The sequence below is a fragment of the Jaculus jaculus genome, chromosome 12, assembly GCF_020740685.1.
Source record: "Jaculus jaculus isolate mJacJac1 chromosome 12, mJacJac1.mat.Y.cur, whole genome shotgun sequence".
NCBI lineage: Eukaryota > Metazoa > Chordata > Mammalia > Rodentia > Dipodidae > Jaculus > Jaculus jaculus.
In genome coordinates, this window is record NC_059113.1 from 111,269,418 (window position 1) to 111,281,116 (window position 11,699).

The following is an 11,699-nucleotide window of genomic DNA, read 5'->3' on the forward strand; positions in this document are numbered from 1 at the left end:
TTTGCAGGCCAGTGCCTTAACCGCTAACCCATCTCTCCAGCCCTTTTAAAATGTATTTTATTTTTATTTTTATTTATTTGAAGAAGAGAGAGAGAGAGAGAGATGGGGGAGCACCTGTACATTTTATTTATTTATTTATTTATTTATTTAATTTATTTGAGAGCGATAGGCACAGAGAGAAAGACAGATAGAGGGAGAGAGAGAGAATGGGCACGCCAGGGCTTCCAGCCTCTGCAAACAAACTCCAGACGCGTGCGCCCCCTTGTGCATCTGGCTAACGTGGGACCTGGGGAACCGAGCCTCGAACCGGGGTCCTTAGGCTTCACAGGCAAGCGCTTAACCTCTAAGCCATCTCTCCAGCCCGCACCTGTACATTTTAAATCACCTCTAGATTTCTTACAATATCTACTGTGATGTAAGTAGTTATTAAGCTGTATTATTTAGAAGTGGTGGGAATAAAAGTCTGCATATCTTCAGTAATGTTATAGTTTGGAAGGTAGAATTTTTTAATCCATGTTTGATTAAATATTCAGATACAGAATTGGTCTTTACATGTCAGGCTTTATTAATTGACATACAAAGAGTTCATAAGTTTTCAGTGTTCTATAAAGTTTTTAAAAGGTGAAGAAAAAGAACATTTTGTAAGATGACTTTTATTCTAGTTACTTATATTACCTTTTTTGTTTGTTTTTCAAAGGAGGATCTCATTCCATCCCAGGCTAACCTGTAATTCACTATGTAGTCTCAGGCTGGCCTTGTACTCATGGAGGGCTATATCTATTGGTCTGCTATCCAGGAGGAAGGGTTCTATGGTATCAAATCATTTCAAATTTGGTTTTGTGTAAATGCACCCCTCCATCCCATTCTCCCCCAATCTCTTCCATCCCTTTTATCTGTTTCTCAAGTTGTCTGTCAGGTATTTCTGCAACTCAAGTTGTTCCAGTTTAGAAACCACAGATGAGGTAGATCATTTGTCTTTCTGTGCTTGTCTGAGTTCACTTAGCATGATCTGTTCCAAGTCTGACCATTTCCTACAAATTTCACTATATAAGTTTTCCTTAGCACTGAGTAGAATTCGATTACATGTATGTACCATGTCTTCATTATCCATTCATCAAACATTGTGCTTCTGGGTTGATTCCAGTTTTTAGCTTATTGTGAAAACATGGTTGAGTAGATGTTTGCAGTGAAGCGTGGAGCCTTTAGGGTAAATGCCCAGTAGAGGAAGGGCCGGGTCACTTGATAGCTTTATTTTCATCTTTTACAGGAGTCTCCATATTGATTTCCATAATGGTCATATGAGTTTGCACTCCCATCCGCAGTGAATGAGGATTCTTCTTTCCCTGTGTCCTCACCAACATTTATTTTTATTTGATTTTTTTAAGGTAGGGTCTTACTCTAGCCCTGGCTAACCTAGAATTCTGTCATTTCAGCGGCCTCAATCTCACAGGGATCCTCCTACCTCTGCCTCCAGAGTGCTGGGATTAAAGGCATGCACCACCATGCCCAGCCCATCATTTGTTTTTTTTAATGACTGCCCTCCTTTTCTGGAATAATGAGGAATTTCATAGTTGTTTAATTTGCATTTCCCAGATGGTTCAAGTTATTGAACATTTTCTCTGGGAGGCATTAGCCATTTGTATTTATTCATTTGAAAATTCCCTATTCAGTTCTCTGCCCCAATTTTGAGTGAACTGTTTGGTTTTTTTTTTATTATTATTCCTTAGTTTTTGAGTTCTTTGTAGATTCTAGATATCAGGTCACTTTCAGTGGCACAGCTAGCAAAGATTTTCTCCCATTTTGTAGGTAGTCTGTTGGCCCTGTATATGGTCTATATATCTGTGCAAAAGCTTTTTAGCTTCAAAAGATCCCACTGGTTGAGTGTTTAATTTCCTTATTCAGGAAGTCTTTCCCCATTCCTATATCATGGAGAGTTCCTCCTGTTTGTTTTTCATCCAGTAGTTTGCGAGTTCCCAGTCTTACAGTGAGGTCTTTCATCTATTTGGAGTTGACTTTTGTGCATGGTGGGAGGGATGGTCTAGTTCCACTTGTCTTCATGTAGGTGTACATTTTTTTCTAGCAACATTTGTTGAAGACACTGTCTTCTCTCTAGTGTACATTGTTGGCACCTTTGTCAAAGACCAAGTAACTATAGTTACTTGAATTAAGGGCTAGGCCTTCCATTCTGTTCCATTGGTCTATATGTCTGTTTTTATGCCAGTTCCATGCTGTTTTTTTTTTTAATAATTTATTTATTTAAAAGGAGAGAGGGAGGGATAGGGAAAGAGAGAGAAAGAAGCAGATAGGGAAAGAGAAAATAGGCATGCCAGGGCTTCCAGCCACTGCAAACAAATTCCAGCCACATGTGCCACCTTGTGCATCTGGATTATGTGGGTACTGGGAAATCAAACCTGGGTCCCTAGGCTTCACAGGCAAGTGCCTTAACCAATAATTAATATCTCCAGTCCCTATGCTATTTTTGTTACTATGACTTTGTATATCGCTTTAGATTGGATATGATGATACCTGCAGAGGTGGATTTTTTTTTTTTTTTGCTGACAATATTTTTGAATAACTGAGGCCTTCTGCCATTCCATATGAATGTGGAGATTATTTTCCTTATCGCTCCAAAGAATGAATCTGGGATTTTTAGTGGTATCACATTGAATATGTATATTGTTCTTGGCAGAATTACCATTTTTACAATATTCATTTTACCTATCCAGGAGCATGAGAGGTCTTTCCATCATCTCATGTCCTGCTCAATTTCTTTCTTGAGTGTTTTTATGTTTTCATTATATAGGTCTTTCACATCTTTGGTCAGTGTTATTCCAAAGCATTTGATTTTTTTGTTGCTATTGAAAACAGGATAGCCTTGCTGGGTTTTTTTTTTTTTTTTTTTTTTTTTTTTTTTTTTTTTTTGCTCTGTACATTTGTGTTTTGTGTATAGGAAGTCTACTGATTCTTGCCACTTTACTGGAGAAATTTATTACTTTTAGAAGTTTTCTGGTAGAGTGTTTCAGGTAACTAATGTATAAGATCATGTCATCTGCAAATAGGGCTAGTTTGACCTCCTCCTTTCTCTTTTGTATCTTTCTCCTGTCTCACTGCTTGGGCTAGGACTTCTAGCACTATGTTGAAGAGCAGTGGTGAGAATGGGTACTCCTGTCTTATTTCTGATCACAATGGGAACTCCTTGAGTCATTCTCCATTAAGTATGATTTAGGTCTTAGGTGATTTTTATATAGCATTTATTGTATTGATAAAAACCATCCATGCCTATCCTATTCAGGGTTTTAATGAAGCAGGGGAAACTGCCATATGAAAGCCACAAGCCTGACATAATGTCCGTGCGATAGTGACACACAGGCTAGATGTGTAACTAGTGGCTCTCTGATTAGCTATGAGATCTTCTCAGTGGAAAGGAACCCATAACTGGAACTGGGAACTAAGTCAGAATCCTTTGGAGACAAGACTATGGACTCCATTGAAAAACTTCCACCAATCTTTGTCCAAACTGGAAACTAACCCATCAAAATCTCTCTAAATTAATAATGCTTATCCTCTTTAACCTATCCTGATCTCACTCTCCATTGAAGAATCTGTTTCTGTTTTTATTTTTTGGAAAGCAGTAAGACCCAAGAACAACCAAAATATATCAACAACATCAGGATAGTTGACTCCCTGGCAGAAGATGAACCACCCCTCCCACAGTAGCTAAGGCCTAGGTGAAACCACAGAGAGTAACTGGACCAACAAACAAGAGTGATGCTTCTAAGGCAAGCATGACAACCGGGGCCACAGTAATGGATACAGACACTGAGGATACTCAAATGAACCAAACAGAAATTCACATGCATCTGAGAGCTCAACGCTGTTGTAGACGTAAAGCACAGCTACCAAGGCTCAGGGAATTTTGTGGAAGAGGCGGGTGGAAATAATTTAAGAGCCAGAGGGTGGGAGGGAATATCTAGATGCCCTCCCCTCCGCACACAATGACTGACTGCTACTCTCCCAACTTATAACCCACAGTTCCATGGTGAACACCAATAATACCACTAAGGTAGGCCCTCAGTGGAGTGGGGACATGGAGGAGGGAAATGATGGTATCAACATATGATGTATCCGTACAAAGTTTCTACTTAGTAAAAAAAATAATTAAATAGGGATGGAGAGTTGGCTTAGTGGTCAAGATGTTTGCCTGTGATGCCTAAGGACCCAGGTTCAATTCCCCTGGATCCACATAAGCCAGATGTACAAGGTGGTACATATATGTCTATAGTTTGTTACAGTGGCTAAAGCCCTAGCATGCCAATTCTCTTTCTCTTCTCTTAATAAGTAAAATAAATAAGTAAATAGCAGGTACCATAATTATAAATTTGAAAAAGACAAAATGCATATATGTACATACATTAAGTACAAAGAAAAGAGACTATCAAGAAAGAAGCATGCAAGAACACAAGTTATAATTTTCTACCTGGTAGTGGGAATGAATTTTAGGTATTTTTCTCTGTTTGATACTTACTAATATATTTTAAAGTTTTTAAAGTAGTGTTTATTTTATAAATAGAAAATGCTAATTACAAAAGGACTCTTAAAATTATTACTGTTATTTTATGTTACTGTTTTGGAGATTTGTATTTTATTTTACTTTTATAGCAGAAGATGGATTTTAAAGTTCAGATGTCTGTATCACATATTTACATCATATGAAATCCTGTTGGAAACCACTTCCTTCAAGTCCTCCAACACCAAACCATAGAGTGCGAGTCATTATCTTAGAAACAATGTCCTCCACTATAGTTTTTCTTTCACCTGTGATTTTATGTACTATGTACTCACTGTTAAATTTTATAAGTAAAAATCTTCACATTCCCACAAAAAAGGGAACATTTTCAAATTTGTGGTAATGCCATTTCTCTTCATTTTCCAATGTCCATTAGGCCTCAGATAATTTTGAGTTCCGTCAAGCTACTTGCTTTTAAAGTGAAATAACACCTATTTTTTCGAAATATTATGTATACATCTTGTGGAGATGTAGATGTAGTTTTTTGTATCTATTTTCTTCTTGTCATCTACTGTTTCTTATTGCTGAAGTTATGACTCCCTTTATCAATTACCTCTGCTTTAAACATACTATTGTTGTTTTGCATTTTTTGAGAGAAAGAGAGAGATAGAGAGAGAAAGTGAGAGAGAAAGAGAGAGTTGATACAATAGGGTCTCCAGCCATTGGAATTGAACTCCAGATGCATCTTCTATCTCGTGTGCATAGGTGACCTCGCATGCTTGTCACCTTATGTGTCTGGCTTATGTGAGATCTGAAGAGGTGGACATGGGCCCTTGGACTTCACAAGTAAGCACCTCAACCATTATGCAATCCCACCATCACTGAATATGCTGTTCTAGATCACCTATGGATATATATTACCAACTAATCATAATTAAACTTAGTGTGTAACATCTGAAAACATATATTTGAGTGAGGGAGCAGAGAACAACTAAAACAAGCTACAATTTAGTATGGGGGACTTCTAAAATCTATCTTGACTGCTCAGAAGAACTTCTCAATCTCCCTACCCCCTCCCCAGATAGCCTTTTGTTTTGGGTTCTGTTATGATTTGAATATAAAATCCACCCCCCCACACACACATAGGTTCATGTGTTAACCTTTCAGCCCCCAACTGGTCACACAATTTTGAGAAATTCTGAAAACTTGAGCATATAGGGACTACTGGCAGAAGTGGGTAGAAGGAGTCATGATCTCAGCAAATCACTGTCTCTTTTTCTCTGTTTATTTTATGCTGTGTAGTTATCAGCTGTCTTCTACCACTTGATCTACTACCAAGATGTTCTGCCCAACCCCATGGGGACACATGACAACAGGCATTTGGAAACACAGTCCAAAATAAATCTTTCTCTTTTTAAGTTGTTCTTGGATAATTGATCACAGCAACAATAAAACTGTCATAGATATGTAAGACTGAATTATGTGTCCTTCATAGAAATGAACTGTTACTTTTTTAGATGAAATGAGAATGGATTTATTGACCAATAAGAATGCAGCCCAGTTGAAAATCACATTCCTCATTATAAATTATTGAGCTATTATTTTATGTACCCAGAGAATACTTAGAAGTTATCAGTTTTCCTTGTGTATAAAAATAAATAACAGCTTTTAAAAAGTGAATATCAAGGTGATGCTGCCAAATGTACTAACACTGATGACAGGACTGTGAGACCCAGGATAAAATATTCCCTTGTCTTAAATATAAACCTGTATGTGGCAGTTAAACCACTTAAAAACAATATGAGAAGAAAGGCATAAAGAACCCTTCCAAAATCATAGTGTACTTTTGCTGAATGTATATGCCATTCCATATGAATTTTGAAATCATTTTTTTTCTATCTCTGTGAAGAAAAATGTTTTTATTTTTAGTGGCATTGCATTAAATCTGTATATTGTCTTTGGTAAGGTTGCCATTTTCACAATGTTAATTCTGCCTATCCAGGAGCATGGGAGGTCTTTCCATTTTCCCAAATCCTCCTCAATTTCTCTCTTGAGTGTTTTCATCGTATAGATCTTTCACATCCTTTGTTTATTTCAAGGTATTTTTTTTTGTTACTATTGAAAATTGGACAATGTCGCTTATTTCTCTCTCTATGTTTTTGTCTTTTGCATATAGAAATGCTACTGATTTTTGTGCGTTGATTTTGTATCCAGCTACTTTGCTGAAGGAGTTAATCACTTTTGAAAGCTTTGAGATGGAAGTTCTCGGGGCTCTTATGTATACAACCCTGTCATTAACTGCTTCCTTTCTAATTTGTATCCCTTTTATTTCTTTCTCCAGTGTTATTGCTTGAGCTAGGATTTCTAGTACTATGTTAAAGAGCAGAGGTGTGAGTGAACACCTCTGTCTTGTTCCTGATCTTAATGGGAATTCCTTTAATCAATCCCCATTAAGTATCATTTGGGCTTTTGGAGCTTTATATATAGCCTTTATTATGTTGAGATGTAAGTAACAATGCCCATTCTCTCCAGTGTTTTGATCATAAAGTGATGTATTTTGTCAAAGGCCTTTTCGACATCTATTGAAATGATCATGTGGTTTTTGTATTAAAGCTTATTTATGTGGTGTATTACTTGACAGATTTCCATATGTTGAACCACTCCTGTATTCCTGGGATGGAGCCTACTTCATCAAGGTAGATAATGCTTTTGATTTGTTGGTGAATTTGGTTTGTGAGGATGTTGTTCAGGATTGTGCATCTAATTTCATCAGTGAAATATAGTTTTATTTTCTTGTGGCATCTCTACCTGGTTTTGGTATTAGGGTGATACTAGCTCCATAGAAGGAGTTGGGAGATTTCTCTGTTCTCCAATTCTGTGGCACAATTTGAGAAAATTGGTCTCAGTTCTTCAATGAAGTTTGACAGAATTCAGCTGAGAAGCCATCTGGTCCTGGACTCTTCTTTTTGGAGAGGATTTTAATTACTTTTCAATCTTGATGGGTGTGATAGGTTTGTTTAAGAGATTAGACTGCTCTGAGTTTAGCTGTGGTAGGTGGTATGTGATCAAAGAGGCCAGGGGTTTATCAATAATGTTTATTTTTTTCAAAAACCCAGCTCTTTGTTTCATTAATTTTCTTTTTTTAAAAAGTTTTTGGTGGGCTTGAGGGATGGCTTAGCGGTTAAGCGCTTGCCTGTGAAGCCTAAGGACCCTGGTTTGAGGCTCGGTTCCCCAGGTCCCACGTTAGCCATATGCACAAGGGGGAGCACGCGTCTGGAGTTCGTTTGCAGAGGCTGGAGGCCCTGGCGTGCCCATTCTCTCTCTCTCCCTCTATCTGTCTTTCTCTCTGTGTCTGACGCTTTCAAATAAGTAAATAAATAAAAATGAAAAAAAAAGTTTTTGGTTATTTATTTATTTGAGAGCAACAAACAGAGAGAGAAAGAGGCAGAGAGAGAGAGAGAATGGGCACGCCAGGGCTTCCAGCCACTGCAAATGAGCTCCAGACGCATGCGCCCCCTTGTGCATCTGGCTGATGTGGGTCCTGGGGAATCAAGCCTCGAACCGGGGTCCTCAGACTTCACAGGCAAGTGCTTAACCACTAAGCCATCTCTCTAGTCCTCATTAATTTTCTTAATGGTTTTCTTAGTTTCAAATTCATTAATTTCTGCTCTGATCTTACTTATTTCTTTCCATCTGGATCTTTTGGGTTGATTCTTCTTGCTTTTCCAGTACCTTTAAGTGGATGGTTAGGCTATTGATTTGGGATCTCTCTGTCTTTGTTATGAAGGCATTTAATGCTATGAACTTTCCCCTGAGGACCTCCCTTACTGTGTCCCATAAGTTTTGATATGATGCGTTCTCATTGTCATTCATTTCTAGAAATTTCACAATTTAATTTTTTGTTTCATCTACTACCCATTTATTATTTAAAAATCTGTTGTTCATTTTCCAGGAGTTGATGGGATTCCTGGTGTGTCTTTTGATGTTAATTTTAATAATACAGAATTGTGGTCTGATTTCATGCATGAAATTGTAATGATCTTCCTAAATATATGGAGGTTGGCTTTGTGACCCAGTATATGATCTATTTTAGAAAAGGTTCCATGGGCTGCTGAGAAGATGTGTAGTCTGTGGATTTGGGGCACAATGTTCTATAGATGTCCATTAGGACTAATTGACATATAGATTTGTTGAACTCTCTCACTTACCTGTTAATTTTATGCTTTGATGATCTATCTGTTGTTGATAGTGGAGTATTGAAGTCCCCAACTATAATTGCATTGGTGGTTATTTCTGCTTTGTTGTCAAGTAGTTTTTTTTTTTTTATGAATTGTGATGCATCTGTGTTTGGTGCATAAAGATTGATGATTGTGATATCCTCTTGTATTATTCCCTTTATATGTAGGAAGTGGCCTTCTTTGTCCTTTTTGATTACTTTTGGTTTGATGTATATTTTATCCAATATTAATATACCCATGCCTGCTTGTTTCTTATTCCCATTTTCTTGGAATATTATTTGCAACTTTTTGGCCCTGAGGGGTGTCTGTCTTTAGAGGTGAGGTGGGTTTCTTGAAGACAGCAGATTGAGAGGTCCAATTTTCTGATCTACCCTGTTAAATTATATCTCTTGATGGTGAATTAAGGCCATTAATATTTAGGGTAATGACTTTGATGTTTGGTTTAACCCTAAAACTGCCATATTGTGGTGGATTATGGGCATAATGTTTTCTTGGACTTTGTAGATTTTTGTGCCTTCTCTGGGTTTGGTTATTGTGATATGCTTCTTGTATGTACTTGAGGTTGGTTATTTGATTCGTCTGAGTGGAGAATTCCCAGAAGTACTCTTTGCAGATTTGGCTTTGTGTTCATATAGTTGTAAAGGTGAGTTTTATCATGGAAAGTTTTTCTTTCATCATATATTATGAGAGATACTTTTGCAGGGTAGAGTAGTTTGGGTCGGAAGACATAGGTGTTTAGTCTTTGCAGTGTTCCATTCCAACCCTTTCTGGCTTTTAGGGTTTCATTGAGAAGTCTGAAGTAATTCTGATTGGGTTACCGTTAAATGTAATTTTTGTTTTTCCCAAGAAGTTTTAGGATTTTCTCTGTGTTATCAATGTTTAGATTCTTTTTTTTTTTCAAATTTTTTTAAACAACTTTTTTTAATTAATTAATTTATTTATTTGAGAGCCACAGACACAGAGAGAAAGACAGATAGAGGGAGAGAGAGAGAGAATGGGTGCGCCAGGGCTTCCAGCCTCTGCAAATGAACTCCAGACGCGTGCACCCCCTTGTGCATCTGGCTAACGTGGGACCTGGGGAACCGATCCTCGAACGGGGTCCTTAGGCTTCACAGGCAAGCGCTTAACCACTAAGCCATCTCTCCAGCCCTTTTTTCAAATTTTTATTAACAACTTCCATGATTATAAAAAATATCCCATAGTAATACCCTCCCTCCCCCCACTTTTCCTTTTGAAACTCCATTCTCCATCATATCCCCTCCCAATCTCAATCAGTCTCCCTTTTATTTTGATGTCATATCTTTTCCTCCTCTTATTATGGTCTTGTGTAGTTGGTGTCAGGCACTGTGAGGTCATGGATATCTAGGCCATTTTGTATCTCGGGGGAGCACATGGTAAGGGCTCCTACCCTTCCTTTGGCTCTTACATTCTTTCCACCACCTCTTCTGCATTAGTCCCTGAGCCTTGGAAGGTGTGATAGAGATATTACAGTACTAAGCACTCCTCTGTCACTTCTTTCCATCACCATGATATCTTCTGAGTCATCCCAAGGTCACTGACATCTGAAAAGGGAAGGTTCTCTACCAAAAGTGAGAGTAGCATTAATATAAGGTTATGAACATTAAGAGAAGTGCTTACTGGGCAGTATGATAAGCATAGTATGTACATTAGCCAGACAGCAGCAGACGCTATACCCCTAGGGCTCATGACTATGCTGTTTTAAAATTTCAGTATCAGGGATGTATTCCATCCCATGGAGTGGGCCTCCAGTCCAATTAGAGGGCAATTGGTTTCTACCATGACACACATTCCACTATTGCATCCATTGGCTCATTTGGACTGGTTGGCCAAATGTAAGGCTTGCAGTGTCCACTGTTGAGTATCTTCACTGGTGATTTCTCTTTCTCCCATTGAACTGCATGCAGAATGGCATCTTCCAGCTTTCTGTCAGCTGGTCTACATGAAGGAGGTTATCAGCTCAGTTCCAACAGGATTTTTCAGAGGCCTTGCAGCCCAAGTATGTGGATTCTTCAGCAATGGGGTCTTATCATCTATTCCTGGTGGGAAACCAAGGGCCTCAGCAATGGCCTATAATGTTTTGTGGGCATCAGGGACCTCCGTGGCCAACAACTCACTGGAAGATATCCCATCCCTGGCACTGAAGATTTTCTAGCAACAATCTATGGATCCAGAGTGCTCCATTGTCCAAAAAGTAGGATTACATATGATTTATTTATATCCTTTTAGATTTTGTTAGCCCTCCCTCCACCCTTCCTTTACTTGATCTCTTCTCCTGACCACACTTTGGGCCTTTTCACTCACATTAATCTATTCTACTTACATAGATGCAATACCATTCTGTAAAGTAGCCTCTCCCTTTCTTTCTCTTCCCTTTATATTTCTTTTGTAGTTTACTGGCCTTTGCTACTGGGTTATCTTCCTACTCACATGGAAATCCAATCATCTGTAGCTAGGGTTCACATATGAGAAAGAATAGGCAATTCTTGGCTTTCTGAGCCTGGGTTACCTCACTTAGTATAATCCTTTCCAGATCCATCCATTTTCCTGCAAATTTCATAACTCCATCTTTCTTTACCGTTGAGTAGAACTCCATTGTATAAATGTGCCATATCTACATTATCCACTCATCAGTTGAGAGACATTTAGGCTGGTTCCATTTCCCAGCTATTGTGAATTGAGCACCAATACACATGGTTGAGCAAATATTTCTAAGGTAATTAGATGAGCCCTTAGGATATATTTGTAGGAGGGCTATAGCTGGGTCATACGTTAGATCTATTTTTAGCTGTCTTAGGAACCTTCACACTGATCTCCACAATGGCTGGACCAGATTGAATTCCAACCAACAGTGTAGAAGGGTTCCTCTCTTTCCGCATCCTTGCCAGCATTTATGGTTATTTGTTTTCATGATAGTAGCCAATCTGACAGGAGTG